Below are 27,968 nucleotides of genomic sequence, written 5' to 3' on the forward strand. Positions count from 1 at the left end.
ATAATTAGGGAAAATAGTTACGTACAGCAAAAATGCAGTCTTTGCAGCTAGTGTGTTGACTGACTTAATTATCACAGGGCTAGCTGTTTTACATTGATTTAGCTTTTATCCTGTATGTTGGTTGCCCACCTCGAGTGTTACTGTTAGGTTTTTGATCTTGTCTTTTTGGATTCGATAGCTTGATGTCTCCTGCTAAATAGAAATGAAACACTGCTGACTAGTTTACCAGTTTCTTATTTTATATTTCTGTTAATAATGTGCAGAACTTTGTTTGAATGTGTATCTGCACTTCTCATTATAGGCGCTACTGGTCAGCTATCTTTTGTGGTCTAGTTTGATTAAACACCTCATTTTCAAGGTTCCATCTGTAGTGTTTAAAAACCAGTAAAACCATCCATGCAATATACTATAGTAAGTCCGATACCGTGTACCTTAATGTTTACCAAATAAGGTTAGGTCCTGCAAAAATAAGTCATTCTCAAAGATGTAAAAGCGGTTCTGTAATATGTCCTTTTGTTACTCAGCATCAACGGTAAGAAAAATTCGTGCTTATTTAGATCAGTTTGCTTTTTGAGCTAGTGACTTTCTGTGGGCTCATGTTTGAGATCTTATCAGTACAGTTTTGAGCAATAGGGTTTAAGATCAGTGGTCTTATGCAGCTGTGCATGCAGAGTTGAAACAAATTGTCAAATTCTTTTATGTTAGAGGGTAGTTTCATAAAATATTCTACCCGAATGTTACTATCCTGAAGAACATATGGAACAGCAAAGACATTGGCATGCAATGACAAAAATCAAGTTGGTAAGATCTCTCCAGTTGCATCCCTAGGTAGACTTCTAATTGGCACTATGTACAGCTTCCTCTTAAAATATCTATTTAGGAAGTTACTCGCTACTTTGAAAGTTTTAAGCCCTTTTTGAGGCTTAAATCTGATCTGAAGTCATTTGAAGAATTGTAACTTGAATGAAAGCGGTGGCTGTAGGTAAAGGATGGAGGACTGTCTCTGGAGATCTGATGGCAGTGCACTGTGTGGATTGTGACAGAGGCATGTGAATGCAGTTTAGAGTCAGAAATGATACATCTTACTTGCTGTTGTGACTGACGTGTAGTTATGTTTTTCTCTATCCATAAGCCATGTAAAACTAAAATTCAGGAAGACAACTGTAGATTCTGAAGTGGGAATGAAGAAGATAAGGAAAGGAGGATACATTTCTAATGTGATTTTATAAGTGTGGAGATAGAGCGCTCTGGATAAGTTTACTCTGGATGAGGTTTTTTGGTTTAGGTGATTTCTTATGATAGTCCTTTAGGGAAGCACTCAAATGGGAGCTGGGGTGTGGGGGGGAGCTAGTTTTGCTATTGTCCGTGTGACAGAAACCAAGCCCATCATTTAACATATCTGCTGTGTCTGGTTACATGACAGGAAACTTAGCCCACCTTGAACAAAATGGGGAGGGGGAAGCCTGACTGGTTGCAGGTAAGAGGCAGAAAAGATGTGTCCTTCCAGTTGCTGGAGGAAAGGATGGGAATACGAAGGCTCTGCAACTTCTCATTTCAGGGAAACCCTAAATATAATATCAGGGACTGGTTTGGGTCCTATGAATGGCATGAGTCATTGCTTTGATATAAGTCTGCTTTGTAAAGACTATTTACAGGGAGAGGGAGGAGGGACTTGAGGTGGCTCAGGTCCAGCATCAGATCAGTTTTGCCTGAAAGGTTAGCAAAGAGAAACTGCTTGTGAAACAGGTCAGTAGCTGCCACCTACTGCTTGGCTACAGGAGGAGGATATTTGGACAATCCACAGTTAAGATGTATGAGAAGAAGATGGACTGTGCTAGCTTTAATACTTACAGATTTTGATTTGTGAATTTTTAGAAGCTGTTCGGTCTTCTAGTTATTAGGAATTCATTTGACCCCCAGCTACCTCTAATGTGCCTAATTAGCAGCAGGTGGGCCACATGGGGCTCACAGTATCTAATTTTATGATAAATTTAAGGATTTACTCTGAATCTAAATGTAATTCCTTATGTGCAAAAAAGTTGACTTTTGACTTTCCTATGAACAGAATGACTTACTGTTGTGTCTCTCTTCCCCCCCCCCCCATGAAACTTGAATTTTTGCTGTATTTCTTTGTGCTCTGGCTGTCCAGACATTGTATTTCTTGCTCTCTTTTCCCTTTTCCCCACCTTAAAGGGAGAGACAAAACAACTCCAAACCAGAAGATGTGTCTGCACATCTAGAACAATGTTTTTTTCTTATTTCTTGCCACCTACAGTACGTTATAATGCAAAGCACACAATTCCTTTCTCAAACTGAAATTACATCATTATTTACATTCTGTCTTTTTTTTTTCCTCAATGAATACAAAGCTGTGTTGTGCATCCTAATACTAGTAGCACTGAGTTAGATAGATAAGCCGTTTGCATTAGTGAAAAGCAGAGCATATCTTTGTGTTCATTATTGCTTAATTTCGGAAGAGAATGTCCTGGAGAGCCAATTTTCTGGTAGTTCAGAACTGTTCATTGGAATTTATCACTACAGCTTCACAGGGATTAGTAAAGGTTGGACCTCAAAACCAGAGTGAGTAATATACATAATATTCTGCCATGTTGCAGTGAACTGCAAACAGTGCCATATGTGTTGAGTTTTAATAAGTCCTGAGCTGTCTGAGGACTGTTGATGCGGTATATTGAACACAGAGTTATAGTGCAAAAGACACTTTATGTCATTTCTATGTTCGTTTTAGCAACAGAGGCTTTAAAGGAATTCTGAAGTCTGTAACATCTTTTAATGAGAACTACCTTTAACAGCTGAATTTTCTCTACTTCTTACTGATGTTGTCTTCCTTTCTGTAGTTTGCTGCAATTCTATGTAAAAGAGAAACTAGCTTGTATCCTAATCATCAGGCTCCGGGTGTGCCAATGCAGTCCCTGTGACTGAAGTGCTTCTTTCTAGGTCAGGAGCACAGACAAGCCAGAGTTCGGTATAACAAACTAACTTGGCCTGTTGCATTTTCAGGGAGAAGCTTTAAAATTCCCAGTTGCCACCTTGATCTACCCCTCTTGCCAACACTGGGCATGACACTGCATGACACTGACAAAATTTGTATACTGCAACTCCATGGAAACCCAAATGCTCCTAGCGCTCTGGGAGATGGAGAATAGTGGAGAAAGGAATGGGCTGATGTGAGACTCAGTAGCCCAGGGGTAAATTTATGTTCAGCTCATGTGTTATTAGACAATACCTGAGACTTATAGAAGCAAATGCCATTTGTCCACATAGTTGTTTTTAGGAAGGCTGCACATCATAAACAGGACAGTCATGTTCATTTTGTCTTTTTAAAAAAAAAAAAGTGTGGTATATATTTAGAGAAGGTAGAAATCCCTTGATATGCTTTTAGTTTACCTTTTTATAAGGACATGTGATAAATTCTAGAAACCATAGGCTTAAAAATTTTTTAAAATACTAGTCTAATCAGATTTTAAGGAGAAGATCAATTTAAGAAACTGGTTCATGCTTTAAGAAAGATGCAAAATGAAGCAGTCTTGCTTTTGCCAAGTGAGAACTCAAATTCTAACATTTTATATGTAATAATCGAGTCTCATCAATGTATCAAGCAGCATTCTGCCAGGTATGTTATATGCTTCTGAATAATTAGTTGGAACAATTTCTCACGGAAATCACAAACAAAAGTCTTAAATTATTCAATATGATTAGATAAAGTTTGAATTGCTTGCTGATAACGTTTGGTTTTGAACATTGCTAACTTGGCTTGGAAGTAGCGTGGCCAGAGCTTTCTTTGTGTTTTGGTCACCTGTTGGCACCAGACCTTTGTTTAGAGAATGGCTCATGCAGTTTAATGTTAAAGCAGGTGTTCTTATGTATACTTTCATTTGCTAAGTGCAGCAATGGAAATAGCTGCTAATCACCAGGACTGAGTAACATAAAAAAAGCATCATAAAACTGTGATATTGATTGAATGGCCTCAGCAAATAGGGCTTTGAATTTGCAGTGAGTGGGAGGATTTGTGTGTTTCTGCATAAATTTCCCACATAAAATTATTTATAAAGCTTAATTATGGATATTTATGTCAACAGAATTACTATTCTGAAAATTCCGCTGTGCTCTTACGATATTATTTTCTTACTAGGAATGCAGTCCAATTCTTACATACCATTTTACAGGTCACTTTTAAGGAGGAGAAAACTTAAAAAAACAGCAAAGCCAATTTCTTGGAATATGTTAATGAATTAAACATTGAGCATGACATTGTTATTTAATGCGTATGATTAGATTGAGATTAATTGGAAAAAGAAAACAGCTAAACAAAAGTTGATCTCTGGAGAAAACAAGGCTGACATTTCATACAGCTTGTAAGTAAGACAAATCAGTTCTGCTGTATACCATGCATGTTTTATAACCACTGGTCATATAATACGCTTGAAAAATGGAAAGTCCTTGTGGCTGTGTTTTAAAACTTAATTCAGGTAAACAGAAGCTTAAGACCTTTCTTTCCTTCTTTCATCCACCCCCGTCTCTCCCCTTCTACTCCCGGCAATTTTATGAATATGAGGTCCTTGGTTTTGTTTTTAGTCTATCTTCACAATACTTTTGTTAGTTCAAGAAAAATATTATTTTCTGCTTGTGAATTGAGATTAAGAAAAAAGAAAAGATGAGGTCTATGGGTAGGTGTAGCCAAAAAACAAAGCTGCAATTTGAATATAGGCACGTCATTCTTTTTTTAGTATGTATTGTAGCAGTTAAGTACTGAGATAGTGGTATGTATTTCAAGGCAATCTGACAAGCCAAGTAATGACCCAGTGTGCTCCTGGACTTCTGTTTAGCCAGCTGTAGACATATATGTCTATTTATATATATATCTATTTATATATATATATTTATGACAAGATATGTCACCATATCTTTACCACTGTTATTTGTGCTTGTAAGAATACTGTTGTTCGTAATGCTGCTCAGGCTGTAGACATGCCTTATGATGTAGGTGTATATTTTTGAAAGAGCATTATAATCAGTCTCTGGATTTCTTATATCTAAGTTTAGTGGCTTAACCAGTGGATAAAATTCCTTTCTTACTAACACTTTTTGTAACACTGCCTATGGTCATCATCAGTCTCTCTGTTCCACGGTTAGCATTTATGCTTTCTGGATATTTGATTTTTTTTTTTTTCCTCCTAGTCTCTAGCATCTTTTCTGTTGCTTCAGCATTATTACTGTTTTATTTCTAAAATGCAATATCGCTCATTATCTTAAGTAACTTGCAGCAGCTTTTGGCAAAGACTTTTTTTTTTCCCCCCCTCCAGCTGATAAAGGCACTGCGAAATTGCAGATGATACGGACACATGGACACACGGTAATGTGAAAGAGAAGGTGACCAGAAATAAATGGGGGTAAAGAATCTCTCCAACGTATTTTGTATAATTAGTTCTTAAATTTGGGGAATGGATATCATAATGTTAGACAGTCATCTCTCTGCTTTAGTTTGAATTACTCTTTCTATGATGTATTTATGTACTACTTGGTCCCTTTAGGTGAGAATTGAGTTCATCAAAATTTGTAATTTATGTACAACTTGAGTTGTATGTAATTATTTTTATATTTTCGTATCCACTATTAATGTTGAAGTTGATATTTCATAACCTAGTACTTTAGACTGTTATGAGTTATTATTGTCTGAAGAACATAACTGAAAATATGCTAATGCTGAGCAAACTTGAATAATACAGAGATACTTGAATAAATACAGAAACTAAAAAAAAATTATGTAATGTTTTTGGCACTTTTCACAGCTATCTCTTGCCACAGATGTTCCAGAGTCTCTGTGTCCTGTGAAGGATCTTAGTCTGGAGCAATGTTACCTGCTATACAAAAGAAACTAGGTGTTTGCGTGCAAGCCTTCATGACTCTGCTCTTTTTTCAGTGTGTACCTTCCTCTGCTACTGATGCTATGCATGATAGTTATAGATGGATGTACACCACTCTAATGCATTGAGGTGTAATATCACTCCTCAAAGCATTTTTCTGGGTTGTTTCTGTGAGGAACACACAACACCAGCTCAGGTATTCGTGCTATCTCAATTTTCTGCAGGCGTGTGCAAATATATATATTTAATAGGGAAAGGCAAGAAACATGGCAGCCTGTGTATGGAAGCATATGCATACATCTCCATGGTATGAAATTATTTACTGGTTTGTATATACTATGTTCATTATATATTGATGTACATACTGATATATGCATTTATACCCTTCACTGCCTTTTCATCTGTCTTGTCTTGGGATTCTGTAAAATTCTGCTAAATGTCTGTGTTCTTTGATGATTCACCTCATGGTTCTACCCATAGTATGTAGTTCAGCATGTATGTATATAGCCTCCTTATTGACAAACATGTAGAATGCACATGTTGCAGAATCTTTCTCTTAGCATGCATTGAATAGACTGGAGCACGATAAAGTCACAGTCCAGCTTGGGACTTTCCAGTTTGGTCATATAAATGTTAACACAATGCATATGTTTTTATACAGAGTTTTTTCTATTGTGCATATGTTAATATTCATGGATTATTTAATTTGTGCAGGCTATGACTAAATTTTACAATTAGTTTCATATGACAAAAATGTTATTTGTCAATTAAAGCAAGCAAGTTGAAAGAAATGTCAAGAAGCAAGCTGTCAACAAATGTCAAAATGTAAGTTGTTCAGGTAATCTTGACTCTTTGCATATCTGTGTATGTATATATATGCATATATGAAGGACTAAAGCTGTTCTTCTCAGGTAATTGGTATAGCGTTCAGTTTTGTCTGCTGTTTGAATGGCTTGTGTCTAATGAATGAAACAAATAGTGAACAGCTTGCCTATAGGCAGAATGTGATCTTACCATGCAGTATGCGGATATAATTATTCCTGAAAAAGGAACTCAACTCTAATGCTTTCCTTCTGTGTTGACCATCTGATTTTGTCAGTTTTGTCTTATTAGACTGCAGACTCTGAGATGGTTGGTTTGTTGTTGTGTACATATTGCTTTCTGGGCATAGCTGTGTATAGGCAGTAAAGTTTCTCAGCATATCAAGTTAGGTATAGTCCGATAAGCACTCCTGTGGCTGATGACTGAATCTTTCACTTTGCAGATTTTTTTTAACTGCTGTAATTTATAGTTTGCAGTGTACATGATATTTATTCCAAATGATAAACAGAGGTTTTCTGTGCCAAAATTATTGTCAATTTGCAATTAGTTGTGACTAATATTGATTCTGTCCAAAATGGATATTGAGACAAAATTAGTAGAACCCAAACAGTTATAGAAAACAATGTGACACCGGTTATGAAAAAAATGATAGTTGCAGCTTCCAGTTGCTGACTTCAATTAGTGACTAACAGACAGTCAGCTAATCATACATTTTAAAGATTAATTCCATTCTACACCGTGGGTATTATTTTGTGTAGGTTAAGTGGGTCATAAGATGCTTATAATTTGTTTCTTAAAAATATGAAGTTAGTTTTCACAACTGTATTAAGACTAGTCAAAACTGTCCATTCATCACAGAAGATGCTTTAGGGCTACAATCATAATGCTGGAGCAATGGAAAAGATACCAGAGACTAGGAAAAAAGAAACAAATGCATGCATGTCCAGAAAGCCTAAACACTAACTTTGGAATGGAGAGCTTGATGATGATCATAGACAGCGTTATTAAAAAGTACGCTGTGGAATGTATATAGTAAATTATTAGATGAAAGAAATATAATTAATGGTTGAAAACATGTATTGTATCTAAGTGCAAGACCTACCTAGGAACATAAATCATGCTCGCTACTGAAGGATGCGGTGAATCTGAAAAGGGCACGTAGCCAGCTCAGACAGACCTTGAGTTATGATGCTGTAGTTCAGACTGTATTTTAGAGCCTCGTGCTTAAAGAGAGAAGCGTAGAGAGAAAGTATAGAGGTTGTATGTGTGTTTTTTTGATGCTATTAGTGAAATCATTTCTAAGTACTAGGTTCCATTGACATGTCTGCAGTTCAAAAAGATTTTGAAATACTGGAAAGAACTCAGAGAGGAGCCACAAGCCAGGATTTGAGTTCTGGTGAGTATGTCTAATAAGGAGACTTTAGGAAGTTCATCTTGATTTATGAAACAGAAGATTGCTTTTGTTTCTAGGGAGAAGGGTGGTAAAAGATAGTTCTTGAATCTAGGAGAAAAAGTTGGAAAGAAATTTAAGATTCAAAAGCTTTGGCTGCACTGATTTAAATAAAAAAAATAAGTTGAATATTTTAAAGTAAAAATAGCTTGCCTGCAACTATGAGGGAGATCCAATTACTTTTCAAATAGCAGTGAATTTTTCAAAAAGATACTCCATGAAGATGAAGAAATTAAGGCAAATGCTTTTCTATGGCATAAGCTTTAAAGAAGGTTCAAACCAGGTGATCTTAGTGTGACCTTTTAATGTAGAAAGCAACAGATTTAAATGAGATGCTTATAATGATACTATATATTGAGTTTAAGATGTATGTTTCCTGTTTCTAAGAAATACTTCATAAATTTTTTATCATTTTTATTCTGTGCTTGATATTGGAGACTAACTTGCTGTAAATTGTATTCTGTTCCTTGCTCATAGTTACTTGGGCTAATAGATAATTAAGAAAGGCAGATAGTTCTTAGTAACGTGCACAGCTGATGCAGATATGTTAAGAAAATAACTCTGAGAAAATAGGTAATAGAAAATTCCATTTACCTTTAATTGCTTGAAATATTGCTTAAAATCAAAGATCTGAGAAATATTTAATAGACAGTCACTTTGGAGAAAAGGAAGATATATTAATTGGATTGTATCAACACACAAATAATTTTAGAAATATCAGAGGTATCAGACACACGCACGCCCTTTGTTCACACAGTATCGTTGTATGATATTGAGGATTATTCAGTATGTCCTAAGGTTAGATACTCTGTTAATGTGAATTAATTTCTTTCTTTGATGGATTTGTTAAGATTTGGGATTTGTTTTCATGAGCAGACTTACTTTCCCAGCTAGGGTAGGAGAATTAAAGGGGTAGATAAAGGAACTATGGGTACAACTCATACTTGCTGATATACTAATATAGTGCTAAGTAGTACCAACTATGTCTTATCCATGCTATTTTTAGTAATTTATGTTAGATACTTTGACAATTAGCAATTGCACTGTATTTATTTGTAAGCAATTAATTATATGCATAAATTTAACAATAATGCTCCTTTTTCCTTGTGAAGGTTTATTTTGACACCTGGATTTCCTCTTTTTTGCTTATACTTGAAACTCTTCCTGTCACATAGCTGCAGGTAGTTTCAGCAACTAAAAATTATTTAGTTCTGTTGAATGTTAAGGCATTTACTAACACTTTTGCAAGCTCTCCAGTGGAAAAGATGGCATACCACAATAGATGGTTGGTGCTTTAGGTGCTGTGAAATTCACACCATGGCTTTAGTCAGTTGTAATGAAATAATGTAATACATGGAGTAATTATGTAGAGCATATGTAATCTCAACTAAATGACATTATCTGTACAGAAAAGTTTTCTCATTACCAAACAATACTCAGCTTTCCTCTAAGTGAACACACAACTAGGCTGTTTTAATTTTTTTGCATGCATGGTTCAATAACTCAGTAAAGAATTGTGGCTGCTGAGATTGGATAAGAAAATTTTATTCCTATTTAGTCAAATTCAGTGGAAGTTTGACAAGAATATAGTGTCTTATGCTGCTAACATTTGTATTAGGGGGCACAGAGAGTCTTAGATTAGTAATGGATGTTCAACAATGTAAATGGATTCTCTATGAATTTTCATGTATGTATTTGTATATGTAGATATGGAAGAGAAATTATATATACATTTCCATGTGTGTTTAAAAATACCTTCTATGAGAAAAGAGTTAATAGACTTTGAATAGCTAAATTTGGATTTATGTGCCTAACTTTAATTGCTTACATTTATCTGTCTTGCATTTTATTTTATATGAAAAAATATATGCATGGAATGCATTTTAATAAAACTCTAATAATTCTCTCACTAGTATGCTGAGATTAAAATAAAGGAGAAGGAAGGAAAAAGCAAGAAACAGTTCCTTTCTCTTCTTTTATATAAAACATGGTAGAATAACTGATACAACTTACAGGTTAGAATCATGTGCGTGGTAAACAGTACTTGTTCACGTCACAGGAAAACTGCTAATGTTTATGCAGAGCTGAATACCTATACACTGAATGTAGTTCGACTCTTCAAGAGTAACTAAAGTTAGAATAGTTTTGAAGTTGTCAGTTATATTGGAAATTACTTGAAATTCAGTATCAGTCAAAGGATGCTGCTAAAATGATACAACAAACCCCTTAATGCTCTGTCAAAGCTCTGATCAAGGTCATGTGTTGATCTGCTTTTGGGGATTGAAAGTAGTTTATTTTGATCTATGTTTGACAGTGAAATAGATTGACCTATGATGCTGATACATATACTATTATTACCACTATTGAGTTACTGTAAAGCATTCTGTTCATTGCTGTCCATGAAATATAAATTATGGCACACCTGCATTTTTATACGGAATTATTTTTTTTTTTCTAGAACACGCGTACCAGATATTAAATGGTTTCCAGCCTTTGAAGAGAGACAAAATTAACAGGAGTGTATTTAATGTTGCCAGTAATGTGAACAGAAGTCTTAAAGATCAATCTGTAACAGACTTTTTCTAAAAAATAGTAAAACCGAGCTCAATTACAAACTTCATATATACATTTAAAATTAGTTTCATAATTACTGTATGTGTCTAAATCAAAAAATGCATATGTGTATAGTCATGTAACATATTGGTGGCATCAGCTAATTCCAAATATCTGCTGCTTGTTAGAGACAGTCTTAGGTGACAGCATAATGTTACTTTGTGAAGATGTCTAAAATTATAGCAATATGTTGTGCAATACTGCTTAGATCCCTGAAAGAGCATTGTTTCAGATGGCAGTAAGTCAACTGAAAGCAAAAAGCGTAACATGGATACTGTGAATCCCACACTGGAATAGCCTCTCTCTCCTAATTGAGGACGTAGAAGGAGTTTTCAGGCTTGAATTAGGCTTGTAAACTTGCTTGTTAGCCTCGGGATGGAGCTGTCCTGAAAAGCAACAATAAGCCCAGTTTCAGTAATGCAGAGATTTCCAGTGCTGCTATGTAATGGAGGGCGTGGTAGGCAGGAGAAAGGAGAGGGATTTGGTGCTAAGCGAACCAAATTGTTAAGTAATGGAGGGAGAGAGAGGTGTGCAGGTGTCATCAGAAATGCTACCCTTATAGCCATATGGCCGAGAGCTGATTTGCTCTATGGTCCTGGGAACTTTGCTAAGCTCTTGAGGGAAGTAAATGGAGAGGGCTGAAGTTTAAGAGAAGGATGGGGCCGGGGGGTAATGGACATAGGAGCTTTTGTGCCATAGGACATCATATGAGAAGGAGAAGTTAAAAGTGTGCATGTAGGAATTATAAAAGGTAGCAAAGATGATATTTTTGATTTTTGTTTATGCTCTGTTGTGAATCTCCATTTGCTTATTCTGTGTGAAATAAATAACTGTGTTAGCTCTTCATAATCTGACATTTTAGTGTTTTATTTAATTCCTGTGCTGATACCTTAATTTTATGACTGTAAATGTATTGTTAACAATAACCAGGAAAATGCATACTCAGGAGCTTTTTGTTGAACTGGACCAATCAAATTAATAAAGAATTATTTGATATAAAAGGTTAGAATTTAGGATTAGTGAAATCATGCTTAAATTAACAGGAGAACTATTTTCTGTGGTATATTGTCCGTCCAGTTATTTCCAAGAAGTATTTCAAACTTATATTTATAAATGTGCAGTTGTATACCTCAATTTTTTCTTCAAATTCAGGCTGACAATGTATAATCTTCTTACAAATAGTTTCAAAGGGTGTAGGACATGACTAATAGGGTTACTGAAGTGAAACTACTTGGTATTAATCTAATGTGGGGAAAAATATATACCCTTCAGCCCCAATATTACCATTTCCCCTACCCCCAGAATTATTGAAATGTATGTAACTATACATATACCTATACTTATATAAGACAATGCATGGAAATTTTTTTTTGGTTCTGGCTCTCTTATGCCTGGAAGAGAAGAATAGATTATACCAAATGATTGAGAATAATTGGAGTTGTTTGTCTCCAGATCATTGTTGTGAATTCATCTTGATTTAGAACTGACTGAGAAGTATTATCATCTGATGGCTGTTTTTTGACGCAGTCACAAACCTAAAAACAGGAAAGGGGTAGAGTGGAGGTGTAAATATTGGTATAAGCAGAATAAAAATGAACATTGAGATTTAGATGGAGGTAAAAGGAAAAGAATTTGAACTGGTTTTTGGGTATGGTAAGCAAAGTAAGTAGCTTTAATATTTTGAAAATTTTCCTAAGAAAGGGAAAGTGTCATTTCCCCCCCTGCCTTGGTTATATACCTAAATTGTATGTAAATGTAATAGAATAATACCTTAAAATAAGTCAAGAATGTTTGTGTATGTGTGTATGAAAAATATATTTGAAAGCACTTTAGTAAATTATAATTATTAGTTCCTGTGAAACTCTTCTACTCATTAGTTACAAACCTAAGAATTCTGGTCTTTTAATATTCAGTATCAATGAAGTGCTAATTTATTACTGGAAAGAATGTGACCTCTATCTTCTTGTATGATCAAAGGGAAAAAAAAATCTTAAATATATTTTTAAAGATAATATACTTTCTGAAGGCAAGAAATTCTAAGTATCATTAAAAGCTTGTTTTATAAAGGGCTGTGTGTGTTTTACCAGTGGGGGGAGGAGGTATGTAGCACTGCATAACATACTTCAGTGACGTCAGTCAGCCCTGTATCATCTAACCTTAAATCAAAGGGTAGGTTGTACTGTGATAATCAACAGCAGCAAAATATATATGAACATCAAATCTGATCTTTCCTTCTAATATATTTTTATATTTTAGAAGAAGTTGGCAGACATGAAGTATTGTGACTTATGTAAACATTCAGAAATTTGTAACAAGTTGATTCTTGAGAAAAGTTTAAGAGTGAGTCTTAATGAGCTGTATCATTTCTCTTGAGGTTTAAAACACAGTTAACAATAACATCCAAAAATAATAATAATCCTTGTTTTTATATTAAACTCTTATGGATGAAAACAGCTCCTTAAACTATCCAAATATTGTGTCCTAATGTCAAAGAGCTCCATGGCAATTTTTAATTTTGAATCCGATCTAATTTTTTTAAAAAATATGTAATGCATAAAAATTGTATTTGTGCTTTTATTAACTTTTTTGATGACTTCCCCAGCTATGGTAGAGTTTAAAAAACTGATGTAGAGAGTAAACTGTTTTTAGATGAGTAAAATCATTCGTATTGTTTTGTAATTGTCTAATAATTTTAGATTGGTGTTCTACTCCTAAAGAGAAGAGAATGAATAGAATCAGAATAGTAAAAAAAAAATAAGAGTTGAGATTAAGTGAAAATTATATTCTCTGTCAGGAGACGCTGCAGGAACGTGTTATCAAGGTTCCTTGTTGCAAGTATGAATCTTAAGCATGTAAGAGACCCATGAGCTCTGGCTCCTAATTGTTCAATCTTTGTTAAATTACAGGTTAAATGATGACGCTTCTTCTCTTTCAATTATCTGTAGATCACTAAGCCCCTATTTTGTTAGTTTCTTCCATGTATTCTTGCATTTGATCTAGTTTTGCTTTGGATACCAGTTTGCTATCTGATCTTGGATCTGCAGTTGAAACCTTTTACAACTGACTGTAAAAGAGAAATGATCATCTGTTATGTGCTTGTCTTATTTGCTAATACAAAATTTAATTTAAAAGTGTATGAAATATAAGCTTTCTTTATAAGCAATAATCATTATTACTGAGCTACTCTATCAACTGTATTTGCTGAAGGATTACAATGTTTGTGGAAGTCCATTCTGTGATAATTTTGCATTGAAGTTGCAGTCTTTTCCAGTGTGTTCAGTATGCATAATGTTTTTCACTTTATGTGACGTTTGTTACATAACAGGATTTGTGTGTGATGTTCTCCTGGAGGTTTTAAATGATCAAATGTTTAAAAGGTAGCTAACGAGATGTTGCCCCAGGTGATGGAAGAATAACCATAAAAATAAATGCTTTTTCCCTCTTTCTCAAGGAGGAGAGCCCCTTCTTTCTTTTTGTTAAAATCATGTCTAGAAGAATGGATATTTAAATCCCATACATCTTTATCAGACGCCCATCCTTCTTCTGTTACACTGTTTAATGACAACAGATCATGAATTATTTATTTTATAGTGCCATCTAATGTTTTCTGGTTTCATTTACTTTCACTGTATTAAATAAATTTGTTCCCAGTTCAGTTCTTGCAATGCTCCGGCTTTTGGATAGAGATTAGAAAACATAAATCTTGTAGTGTTTTTTGTACTCAAAGGTCATATATTTTGCTGACAATTACTGCTGCATGCCAAGCTGCAGTGATTTGTTTTTCTTATGGTATGTATGTAAACCTTTACTATAGATTATATCTAGAATTAACTTTTGTCAGTCTTAACCATTAAAATAAATGCTAGTCTTCAGCATTCAGAATAGCTGAATGGAGAACCAAGTCAAGAGCTCCTTTATGAGCTTCAGCCTCACAAGCTGTACTTTATGCTGATATCTTGGCTTCCCAGGATCAGTGTTTTCCAGGGCACGTGGTGCAGTGTCCCTTTATTTTAAGCATGTCCCTGCTCTTTCATTCTTGCCATGATAGAGCAGAATGCAAGACACTGATAATAGCAAGATCCCCATGGCACCGACTTCATCCTATTTTAGGTAGCTTTAAATGTTTGGGACAACGTTGTCATAAAGCCAGGTTTATTATATCAAGGAAGCGCTCCCGATAAAAGAGGAGTTTATTTCGTATGTCATTAGGCATTTCACATTAATTTGAAAGTATTGATATTTTTTTGTTAATGAAGTGATGACTAGGTTGAGAATACGAACAGTGTGTTAGGAGGAAGTATCAAGAGAGTTCATAGGAAAGGCCTAAGAAGGGCTATTAGACATAAGATGTAGATTTATTCTCTGGTTCAGATATTTCTTACTAGAACAGATTCTTCAGATTTAGAAGAATTTACTGGGGAGGGTACTGGGTTTTCCCTATTCTGATACCCTTTTGCTGCGCATCAGCTTCTGGGCGTCATCGGAGACGCAGGATGCTAAGATAAAGTTTCTTTCTGATCCAATATGGGTATTCTCATACAACTATATTTTTCCTAAACTGCATGTCATTCCTTAGGATGATCTTGCAGCGGCACACTAATATGATGTCACTTGTTAATGTTTTGTTTAGTCTTTATTCTTTGGTACCAGACAAGGAGGCAGTGGAGGTCCTGGTTTCCCAGAAGAAACTACTACTCTGCCCTTTATCCTGGTTTGCTCTTATTTGAGTAGAATGGGTTACCTATGCCGGACGCTTTAAAATGCCCTGTGCTCAGCCTCTGTTCTGATATGCTGTTCTTCACTATTTTAACTTGTGCTTAAATCTAGTGGTTCAGTTATATTCTAATGTCATTTTATATATAAACCAATATGTTGTATACTGGTAAATGGGCATATTCAAGACATGCTGACATATTCCGATGGACTTGTCTTGGTCTGCTAATGCTAATCTGATTCATAAGGGGATAATTAAATCTCAGCTGTAATACTATCACAGTGGCCATAGATCTATCACTGTGATACACATGGTAATAAAGTTCTGCAAGAGACTCCCCATGCATGTGAATAATTTGGTAATTTTGAGCAAAATAAATAAATCTCTTCTCAAATGTATTGTAAATAATATAGGTCAGAGTTTCTAGAAATACCATAGCAATTCTTAAAGGTTTTAAAAAAAAAAATACATACTCTAGGAACCTACCTTTAATGCCCTCTTACTGTTGTGAATGTCTTTCATGTGAACGAGTAAGAGAAATAAATGTAGGATACTAATGGCCAAAGTTAGGTATTTTGTTATGAGATTGATTTGTGCCTTGTATACTCTTTTTAAAAAAAAAAAAAAGTTAGAGAAAATGTACGTTTTAAAATTTAGTCAGAGAAGAAATCTACTGCATTTTTTTTGGCTGTTATTGCTAATTCATAGCAATGTTAGTCAAAAACTATATATTCAGGCTTTGAGATCATTCTGGATCGATATTAGTTGTGCTGAGAAGTGTACCAGATACAGGCTCCATTTTTTAGATAAATACTAAGAGTAAAATAATTTTCTAGTTTCTATTTCAATTTTGTAAAATATCACATCTTTTTTTACAATTAAATGAACTCTGTATAGGTCTGTGGCTCCTCTGTTGCAACTCTCTCCTGTGGGACATGTTTTACATGTGACAGGAAAAGTGCCATAGAGGTTTTAAACCAGAAGAAAATATATATGGGTACTCTCAGGCTTATTTATATTGTATCTTCTGATCCAACTTTGTATCATTATTTAATAATTAAAAGCACTGTTCAGGTATGCTTTCATACTACAAGCTCAAAAAAACCTTTTTATTTCTTTTAACACTAATACAGTCAAAATAACTAATGATGTAGATTGTAGAAGAAATGAAATAAAAGACAAAACTTTGCTGTACTAGCACAGTTATAGGAAAAATACTAAAAATGTGGAGAACTCTCGCAAATACCAAGAATAGGAAATACTTCCTGTGGTAGTTGCTCCCTTTTCTTAACAGTGTTTGAAAACTTGTTGTCTCCTCTCGTCCTTTGCTCTGCTATAATAAACAACCCAAATTCTTTCTATCCTTTCTCATAAAAGATACTTTCAAGACCTCTTCTTGTTCTTGTTGGACTCTCTGGATTCTCTTCTGATGCAAGCCTTTCACGCAGTGTGGTGATCAAAATGGGATTCAGTATCAAAACAGGATTCAGTACCTCCATTAAAGCCTTATAATGCTTAGAGCAGTGATTTTTACAGACTGAAGACTCTACTACTACGTATAACGTAATTTTTTTCCTGTAACTGCATGGCAATGTATTAAATATGGGTTAATATAGTAATAGTTTTATTAAAATTAGTATAGAAAATTTAGGCTTAATGAGTTTCAAGGTTATGAGCTTTAGTAACAGGTAGTGGTTAAAATAGTACGTGGATGATTCATTCTTGCCATATGGGGGTATATATTTCTGGTTAACAGGATAATAAGGAAATAAACTGTGTGTGCGTGCGCTTTGGTTTGTGTTTTGTAGTAGTAGGAATAAAAAGTGTTTACACTAAATAGTAAGGTTGCTTGTATTCCTACTTCTGCTGTGAAAAAACAATCCCTACCATAACTGTTGTTTAACAGGATAAATAGAGCAAACTAACAAACTTTTCAAATTACAAACTGGAGAGCTACATCATTGTTCCGCTTGATCCAATACAATTACTGGATTTATGTGCAGAATAACCAGCTGGCAGGTTGTTTTCCATCCTATTTTGGGACATTTGATTATTCTGAGGACTCCCAAGAAATGCGTAATTGAAATATAAACAATTGTGGCATTGATCTTGGTGGCTGACCTTGGGCTAGCAGCCCCATCAATTCTAAGTTGCACAGGTAGATGGAAAGCAGTATTTTGTGCCAAAAAAAAAAAAAAGTGGAAAATGGTTTGTTGGTCCTTTAAAAGTTAACAGAATATATCTAGTAGACTGGATGATTAAGTTTAATTGCAGAAGTAATACTATCTTATGTTAAAAATGGCTGTGGTTAAATAGTTAGTAAACTGAGTAAGTGCCAAGGGAATTTTTTTGCCAAACTACCTATGGATTTGAGCTTATTGTTTTCATTACATACAGATAGTATTGATTTATGATTATAACAGGAATAACTGATGCATTTTGTGATGTAATAATTGAAGTAAATGCGCTTTTTTTTATGGTAACTGCTGAAGAGTACAAGTTGACAATATCTGACATTTTCATGCAGAACCCACAAATAGGAAAAAATATTTTGAACTTTGTATTTAGCAACAACGGTATTTGAAAAGGATCCAGAAGAGTATGTATAAACAAATAAGTTTACCAAAGATCTAAACTTTTCCTTTAAAAAATACTTTCAAAACTGCAGTTGTTTTTGTTTGTTTTTTTTCAGATATGAAGCTCTGTAGAAACTCTTAGTCACCAGATGAGTTATTCTTCTATTGCAATGGCCTAAACAAAGGAACTGACAAATGGCAAAAACTTTTAGCGCAGATACCTAATTGTCCATGTGGATTAACTTCTCTGTAGCTCAATTTATTTGCTGTTGGTTTCATTAACATCAAATAGTAACTGTGTTTTTTGGAGAAGTCAATAGTGAACACAGCTGAAAACAAGCAGGATAAAAAGGACACTGAAGAGGCAACTAGCTGCTTTAAAAAATCAAACCAGGAAGAATACTTTGAAACCAAGAACTGATCTGGTAAACTCAGGTGTCAGGTTTTTCATACCTTTTGCAGGAATTTAAGTTGATATTTCTGCATATGGAATTGGGGCCTTATTTTTTAGCTTGCAAGGTTATGAATACAGATCCATAACTTAACAAGTTAATTCTTGATTATAGTAAAATAAATTGCTTCCCACTTTTTTAACCTGTGGGAAGTAGCGTCAGAAATAGCCCTCACAGACTCCTAGAAAGATGAGACTGTTGAAGGCAATCAAATATCAGGATAATGAAGACTTTGAAATGTAGTATCTTTATTTTAAAAATTAGTGGACCATTGTACAAGGTCAGAGAGCTCATGAAGAGCCATTGGTAGAATTTAAGATTCTTGACTTGTCGAGCACTAGTTCATCCTGGAAATAATAATGCTATATGCAAATTTTGTTGAGATCAAATTTTAAGGCTCCTATTATGCCAGAGTATCCTGAAATACTGGAGATTTTTAAGATAACTTTCTTCTAAAGATGAATGCTTCTGCACAAAATTAGACATACAGAAATGCAAAGTGGACTTCAGTACCGAATTTGATAATGTTCTAGTGGTCCTGTGAAGATTTTAATTATAAATTGTTTTGTAGTAATTATACAATGGCAGTGTAGTCTAATTTAAAACATTAGACATTCTATTACTGTGTACAATCTGCTTGACAGAAATGTTATGCCATAACAAAACTTTTTTATTTTTGCCTGAGGATATATATTACAATGCTATTTATAGTGGCAAAGTAGTTCTTATTTTAGAAAAACTTTCCATCAGCTTAGTTGATGTGTCAAAATCTAGTTATTTTTGCATGGGACCTCCATAATTCAGCCATTTTCTTCCAGTTATCTTTTCTCTCTTGATTAGGATGGTGGTTTCTGAAAGCAAGAGAGACACAGAAACAGTTTAGGGTTTTTTTTTTTTTTTTTTTTGAGGCCAAGAAAACAGAAGGCAGTTGTGGCTTAGAACTAGAAGACTAAAAGAGGATGAAGAAACCAATATGCAGTGGCAGTCTTGCAACAGGTTGTAGCGTGAGAGGAGGGAGAGCATAAAAAAAACTCTGAACTGCTATGATTTTTGGCCCTTATTTCTAAAAATGCTCTTTGTTTTACTTTAACCCTTAAAAAGGATAAAATAGATGATCTGTAGAGTGGATAAAATGGATAACAGTATGATACAACTTTAGTCTGCTGTGAGGCTGTACTTCCGGCCAGATTTGGAGAACACCTATAATAAAACTTGGCTAAAAACAAAGTTTGAAACATTGCTTTTCCACAAATGCATTATTCATGGCCCCAACCTTTTCTTCTTTTCTCGCATGGCAGGGTTCAAAGCCCTTCTGATTTGTAGTATTTTCAGTTTAGTGAACTTGAACCTCTCCAGAGCAACCTCAGAGAGTGAGAGGACCTGTTTTGATAGGCTCGAGCCTGGAGTGTCAGATGCTAGAAACAAAGAAGCACTGATGAACAGGTTGAAGCTGTGAAGCTCTTTACTGGAGTATACCAAACTAGACCTAACCTCAAAATACTCAAATCTTAGTTGTTTAAAATAGTCACATAGTTAAATTTCAAGCTTAGGAAAGAAAGAGATACACCTTTAGAAATGACTTTTTGGGTGTAAGACTTGAGGTTTCTTTTTTGGCCTTTCTTGGAGTTATCTCTTAATGTAGTGAAATCGGATGCTGAAATCTTTTCTTTTGGGTTTAAACACTAGGTTGATAGGAAACGCAGGAAATGCACCATATATGAAAGTGTGAGAGCATTTTCTTGCAAAATATTATAGGTGTATATGATATCCTGTGATGTGTGTTTTTCCTAAATACAATAAATAGTAACATCTTCTTTTTTCAGCATGCTTTCATCTTTGATTAGTAGAAAATGAACACAGATTATAGTTTTAGTATTTGTGGGGAAGTGAGCTTTTTGTATAATACTTGTTAAATTGTTTAGGTTAGGCTTCTTTATACCTCAAAATCAGTACAAACTTACCTATTAAAATGGCTGCTGTTAGCTGCCCCAAGTGACTTTCAGAGAGTAGAGGAACTCCTTTTAGTACTGTTTTATCTTAGATTTATATTCATGATTTAATGAGGGATATGAAAGGCATAATAACAGTAATAGACTTGAAACTTTTGCGTTAGATGGGATACCTAGTTCTGCAAACGCACATGAAATGCATACAAGCTGAGTTTTGTCTTTCTTAAATCCAATTAAGAAACAACTCCCACAGTGTAACAATGGCAGCTTTCATATTTACAGAAGAAATGCAAATTTATTGTAGTCTATAATGATGCTTTAGGAGAAGCTCCTGTTATTAACTATGTCAGTCTGATTGCTTTTCTGACTTCAGTTTTCAGTTAGGCATAATCTGCTCTATTCATGAGCAAAAGGAAGGGGAGGTAGGTGAAGTGTGAGGTTCTTTTTTTTTTAAATATAAAAAAACTGAAAAGCGCTTACAGGGAAGCAGTATATTGTAGCTATATGAAAATTATTTTCTAGCTCTAGATAAACACAGCTACATTGATTGAAGATGCAGTTACTGAAATGCTGGCTGTCACAAAATGCTTTAGAGTTTTGTTTTTGTTAGGTTTTTATTGGCTTTTTATCATATGAACCCTTTCAAACTATGAAACTATAGTTCAGCTATGAACTATAGTTCAACTATAGTTCAAACTATGAACTATAGTTTTCAAACTTCCCCTAAAATATTTGATAAATTTTATACAGAGAAAACTATATAGAGAGCTTTATTTTGATTCCCCCCCCCCCACCCTGAAATATTTTTTCCTGCCTTTGAACAATATAGTTTAATGGGTTGTAAAATAGAAAATACATTTTGGTATTAAAAAGTTAAATTTCATTATTTTTCAGTTGTTTTCATGGTTTCTGTCCCCTCCACATCTCTCCCCTGTACACTGATAGAAAAATGGACCAAGATTTTCCCCTGCCTCATTTTCTCAGATTACATGTCACCTCTGTTCAGAATTCCCAGTTGTGCCTAGGTCTCTTTACAAAGAAGCAACGGCATGTATATTTTGTGTGTGGAGTTTAATGAATGCAGAAGATAAGCTTTCCACTCTGTCGCTTCTGAACTGTAGAGGTTTTTTTCTGAATCTTCTGACTGACTCTCATGGGAAGCTTATTGGAGTGGCCACTGGATTGCAGATAATTCTGACTGGAGTTTGGGAACGCAGAGTCCCCGATCATCATGGGAGCAGGGACCTGAGGAACCAACTGTACAGAAGTAATATCTTCTCTCATTTACAATCTCTTAAACATTAAATATAATTAAAAAGTTGAGTGGAAAATTCTAAGTAAATACTTAGTGTATTTGACTGGTGCACACCCCTGCTTCTTCAGAGGACAGTACTTTGGCTGGATTGTTTTTGCAGCAGTACTGCTTTAAAAATGACTTTTGGGTTTAACCCATCCTTCTCCCTGGAAAGCTAGCACAGTAAGAACACCAGCTGAGGGGCAGCCCTTTTACCTTCTTCCCCAAAGTGCTAAGCTGTCCTCAGTCTTATTTAACTTTATGCAGTAAAAACTAAACAGTGAGCTATTAATACTCCCACGTGAGTTCTTATGACTGAGAACTGAAATGATTGCTTAGTAACAAACTGCTGCTGAAGGAGGTTCTCAGAATTAGACTGGAGGCTTGAGAGAAGAAAAAAAATATATGCATTACATATATTTCATAGGAGGGCTTTTGGAAAATAATAAGCGTACTTAACAAAAAGTACTTACGCTTCCATAATATGTGGTCCTGTTGCTTTTTTAAATTCATTTTTACAATATATTTTGTATTCCTGCAGAAATGTTTTTCATGGATCTGCATCAGATTGGTGCACTCAGCCTCCCCCATGATATTCTGCTTACAGTTTATTGATTTTGTTTTTATTTGTTTAGTTTAAACAGAGCACAGTTCTGTCTTTTATGCATCCTGCCAGCTCAGAAAGTATTATAGTGATGGAAGCTGCAACTTTTCCAGTGGCTGTAGTGCACCAAAAAGCTCTTCCTCTTCAGCTTTGGTAGAGAAGTCTGTATGACTTGTCAGTAGTGATTTGGCGCGTTTTGTAGAACAGTAGGTAAAACAAAGAGGTATGGCGGGACAGAATCTTTGTCTTTACTGTAGTCCAGTTCAAATGAAACAGCCTAGACAAAATAGAAGGAAGGACAGATTGATAAGACTAGGCACAGCTTACAAAAAATCGTGGGAGAAGATGGGACCTTTATTTCAACAAAAGCTCCCCCCCCATTTTTTTAATTACTGGCTAGCAGTTAATTAAATTTTCTTTGTTCTAGTTACCACGTTTTGCCTGTCTCAGCTTTTGGAGCTTCTTAGATCATGGCTTGTAACTGAAGTTAGTATTACAGGCTTCAGCTTCATGCCTTTTTGGTGTTTCGAATTTATACTTCATACTTTCCTTCATCTTTCCAGATCCTTATAGCCTTACGTTGTACTTGTAACCTTTGTCAGCCACAGGTAGCCTTCCATATTTCAAGTGGTTGTACTTTGACATGAACTGCACTCCTATTTTAGAGTGTCAGTTAATCCCTACTTTTCTGGACCAATATCTGGTTATTGCTTTCTGGGGCAGGGAACACCAGAACTAGGCATGCTGAGGTTGCTTATCTATTAAAGGCTGATAGAGTAACTAAGGCCCATCTCTGCTTCAGGTTCCCATCAGGCACTGCATGTGAAGCAGCTGACATTAACTTGCTCTGAGCCTTCAACATTTGCCCAACTCCTTTTGACTCCACCTCGTTTTGAAGGCATTTTCACTCATTTCTGTTTAGACAGGCTGCATTTCCTCAGGAGGACTCTGTCATGAAGTTTATCTTCAGCAGCTCCTCAGCCTGTCCAAACCCTCCTTCTACAACTCCAGCAACTTCATCGCCCCATCTTGGCCTTCAGGCAACTCGGCTATCTTAAAGCAATTTTTAATTTGTTCTCTGAACTTGCAGTTAGTTTGTCCTTACTTATACCTGACTTTTTTTTTTTTTTTTAAAAAGCCTTAGGATTCACATGTAAAATAGATAAATAGCTTTTCAGCTCAGTGATGACTGACAAATATGACCACTTAAAAGTGAAGGCACAAGCTTAAATTGTGCTTTCAATTCTGATGTCTTAAGTCAACTCTATGAAAATGAGCAGTTCAAGTTAAAAACAGTATTTAATTTATACTCTTAGCACTAATTAATTATCTTTAACTCAAGGACTTTGAATGTAACCTTTGAATGCTCAAAATTTTGCCCCACTTCATTTACGGAAGTTGGAAACTTGCAGGGAGCTGCAGGGTTTAGTGCCTTGTAATTTTTATTTTGATCTTCAATGATGAAAGATTAGAGTTGTCCTCTGTTGAAGGAAATAGATTATAGGAGGAATGATCCTACAGCTGCACTCTGGAACAGCTTAGACTTTAGACAAAATTCATTCCAGAATCTCTGTCAGTTTGAGTAACTTCTTGTGATAAAGCTTCTAAATTTAATGCTTGTGACATGCTTTTAGGGAACACTGATACCATATTGAGAAAAGGTTAGATCAGAATTTGCTTTATGAAAGGTGATCACCTGGTATGGTATACTAACTAGTCATAATTTCATCGCCTTTCTGAGAAAGAAGGGTACTTATCACAGTGCTCTGGCTCAAGAAGAGGAATTAAGGCATTCTGCTCTGGTTTTGACCTTTTTGTTACTTTACATGGGTGACAAGCATTCGTTCCTAAAAAGGGACTCTGATCTTTTTTTTTTTTTTTTGTTTCTGAAGAATAGTAATCCTTATGCTCTACTGTCAAAGTACTGAAGACTAAAGCACTTATTTTCAGAATTAAAAACACACACACACATGCACAGAGAGAGAGAGTGTAATCACGCTTTCCTCTAACAAGTGGTCAGGGTTGTTGGCCTGAAAACTAGAGGTGGCCTGTGAGACTCTTGAAAGTCTTGAACTTGTTATGGAAAAGATTCTTTGGAGCGTTAACAATAAAAAGTCCATTTTAAGTAGGGGACTAGAGTTATCTATTCCATATGTAGCCATTTGTCTCACTAAAATGGTTCAGAATCACTTGAATGTATTGAAAATTAACACTTTTGGCTGGCATCAACAGGCTTCACTAAGAAATATTCTTCTTTTAACATGTCACAGAAATTGTGGCCTCCTTATGTCCATATGAGCTCATCACAGTCCTAAGTCATACTCTACAAATAGGCCTCATTGACCTATTTCAGTGTTGTCATAAAAGCCACATGTGTGGCTTGGAATAACAAGGTTTGGGCAGTGCTGAAAAATAAGTCTTGCTCCTATTTTGAAATTCAGAAACATGAAAGTAATATAGACTACAAAGAGATTTATCTTCCTAAACTACATTATTAAACTTATATTTGGTTAACTTGAAATTTTATTTAGCAAACATTTTATGGACCATGAAATGTTTAAAAACTAGTTAAAATGCTTTAAAAAACTTTGTTAAAATGTTGCTCTGATTAGTTCAGGAAAATGGAAGTAAAAATAATGTACCCAGGAATTATAACTGTATCTTCACAATTTATAAGTAAAAAACGGAACTTGTTTCATACCAGAGCATGAAAGAAATGTTCTTATGAACTATGCCATCCAGTGGAGCATAAGATTTTTTTTTTCTTTACATTCATAAACAGGAATAGCAAGAGTATTATTGTTAATTTTTTATTTGGGTACAAATAGACTCTATCTCAAGGAATTTGCATTTGATCTAAAAATAAGTTGCCCTGAATAGCGAATGCCACCTGCTTTATCTGTAGGAAATGAAGTCCAGCCCCATGAAAGCCTATTTCTCTAGGAAAAGAACACTTGATATTATTTTGCAAAGTTTATACAGATAACATGAAGTGGTGCTAAGATACCTGAAAACATGGATTTGTTTCAGTTCTTGATAAAATAACAAATGATCTTTCCAGCTTATTCAGTTCTATGTAGTTTTGGTCAAGCAAATGATCAGTTTGGAAAAAGTTAGTCAATTTGCCAAAGAGTTTCAGTCTTTTAAGGAGACACCTCTTTTAAGAGAGAATTCGAAAATGAGGGCAGGGTCTCTACAAATTTGAAAGAAGCCAAATTCTGAAATCTCCATGTTGCATGTGCGATACAATTTTCATTCTTCCCTCCACTCTGAGCAGAAATACTTTGTTTTTAAAACATTAATATTTGAAGAAAGCACAGAGTACAAAACTGTTTGCAAAATAGTATTGCATGTTCCTAAGCCTAGACATTTGCACAAGAAAAACTGAAGTGATTGTTTTGAACAATTAAGCAAATCCTATAATTATTTGAGATAAATGAATGTCAGTGCTATTGCACTAAATATAATATTCCAAAAACTGTTAGACGTAACTCTTAAACATGTTCTTCAGATGAATGTTTCACCTGTATAGTCTTTGTGTAATGTTCCTACAGTGGGTTCATCTGTTAAAACGCAGATGGTTTGTTACATCTATGTAGACATAACTAGTCTCATGCATAAATTTTGCTTCATGCTTCACAACCTCTGAAATATCCATATGCAGATAGTATTTTCTGGCCAGCCCTTCAGAGGCACTTTGAATAAACAGATATTTTTAGCCATATTTGCACATGATAATGTATACTTAAGCTTTTTTTTTTTTTTTTTGAAGTCTCCATTCCTTTCCTCATTCCACCTTCTTAACCCTGTCCCCTACCCTCCCTCCCCCCCCCCCAGAAAAAGGATGGCAGCCTGAACTCTGACCCCAGGTTTAGGAAGATTTGGGATTCAAACAGTAAAAGTTAGCTTCACATGGGAACTTTAAGATCCTTTTTCCTAGAATTTAGAAGGATCAATTATGAATTTTGAAGAAAAAGACTACAAGAAATGGGATTACATAAAACAAGCTGTTGTCATCTTTGTACTGGTAATTTTAAGCTTGAGTTTGTATATGAATATTTGTGTTTTTGCATGTATTCAAGATGTTAGCTATGCTAAAATGAAATATGGATTCATATAATGTTAGTAATATGGGATAAAGAGGTTTTATAGAGATGTCAAGCTGAGTATTAAGGAAAACTAAATGTTAGGATTAAATATGACACTTGAATATATATAGATGAGGGCATCGTTAAGACAATCAAGTAACCTTAATTCTGGTGTTTCGTAGTACTCTTCGCTATCACTGTAATTTTGGTTGTGATATTTCACTATTTTTTTTTTCTAAGTTAGATTAAAATGATGAAGTTTTGGGGGTTTTTTTGTTTTGTTTTTTAATTTTTCTCCCTCTACCCATTTTGGCAAGTATTTACTGTAAGACATTTTATTGCTATGCTTATTTACTTTACAGATGCTTTTGAGTGGCAATGCTTTATTTTGCTCAGACAAGTTGCTATTTCTAAAAAAAAGAAACAAAAATTACATGCTCAGGCTGCAATAAGTGTTAGAAGAACTATATTTTTTCGTTGGTGAAGTTGTCCATAATATAGATTCTTATTTCAAGTTATAACTGTCTCTAATAAATATTTTTTTAGGAGTGTTATTCTTTAATTATCAAAGGGTGTATTTTGTTGTATAAAGTAGTTTGTATTCTAATGCAGATTAATAATTAGCATATAAAATATCTTTGGGATTTAATTTTCAATGGAATATAAATATTTTCATTCACTTAAGTTATAGTAACAAGTTTCATTAAAAAGTAAAGCCATGCTTTAAAGCCATGAATATTATATTCAAATTTCAAAGGTTTAATTGAGCGCCTTCGGAAGTCTTCCTCAAATAATTTGATTTATAAGAAATCAACGTAGGAAGTAGTGAAGGAGTTATTCCACTAATTGTGGGATTATAGGAAAATATTGCAGAGAAATACATCTATGCAATCTCAAAATATTTGACTGGAGTTCTTAAAAATTTGGGAATACAGCACATACCATTTTTTAAATTAGTTTTAGTTCAAACTATGAAGAAGACTTAAAAGCAATAAGATATTACTAATTGGCAATTATAAGAAAACAAGAGGCAGTATTAATGTATGTTCTGACTACTGTCTACATCTTAATTATTCAAGGATTGTCACAGGAAAACAGATCTCTAGTAGCGAATGAATCGATGCTTAAATAAATAAGTAAAGAGGCTGTATGGATTAGCTTATAAAAGTTAAGTAAAACAGCTGTTGCTGAAGCATCATGGTATGGAAGGTATTTTGCTAGATAAATGATATTAGGGAAGCAACATGATATAATCCAACCTTCTTAACGACCCTGACAGCAAAAGAATATAATTAAGGATTTTAAAGTTAGGAAATATCAGAAATATAAAGAAAAAAGACTAACTGTATTACCTTGTATTGCATCTTATCCCCTTGCATTTATGTGTAATCTCTAATTCTCTATGCGTGTATATATAGTGTTTCCATGGAAACTCTTCATGATTTCCTTTATAGGATGGAAGAAGCTCCAAGAATAACTGCTAATGAAAATTTTTTTTGTCGTCTTTTCATTGTTCAGTGCACG

General features: G+C 34.6%; 1 protein-coding gene and 1 long non-coding RNA gene across 5 annotated transcripts in view; one reads left to right on the forward strand and one right to left on the reverse strand.

The window, feature by feature from the left end:
- SGCZ (sarcoglycan zeta) overlaps window positions 1-27,968 on the forward strand; it is a 494,736-nt gene that overhangs the window by 156,753 nt on the left and 310,015 nt on the right. Inside the window, exon 1 of one of the 4 annotated variants that reach the window (XM_068942797.1) lies at window positions 26,323-26,383. The exons of the other annotated variants lie outside the window; for them this stretch is intronic. The gene's annotated coding sequence lies outside the window, so the exon portion shown is untranslated. Of the gene's footprint in view, window positions 1-26,322; window positions 26,384-27,968 lie in introns of those variants that run through there. 4 annotated transcript variants of the gene reach the window in all.
- On the reverse strand, window positions 16,651-27,830 carry LOC104138336 (uncharacterized). Its single transcript, XR_692897.2, has 3 exons — window positions 27,797-27,830; window positions 22,226-22,633; window positions 16,651-19,360 (listed from the first exon to the last, which is right to left on the reverse strand). It is a non-coding gene; the product is annotated as an uncharacterized lncRNA (long non-coding RNA).

This window comes from Struthio camelus, chromosome 4 (assembly GCF_040807025.1).
Source record: "Struthio camelus isolate bStrCam1 chromosome 4, bStrCam1.hap1, whole genome shotgun sequence".
In the NCBI taxonomy this organism is placed as follows: domain Eukaryota; kingdom Metazoa; phylum Chordata; class Aves; order Struthioniformes; family Struthionidae; genus Struthio; species Struthio camelus.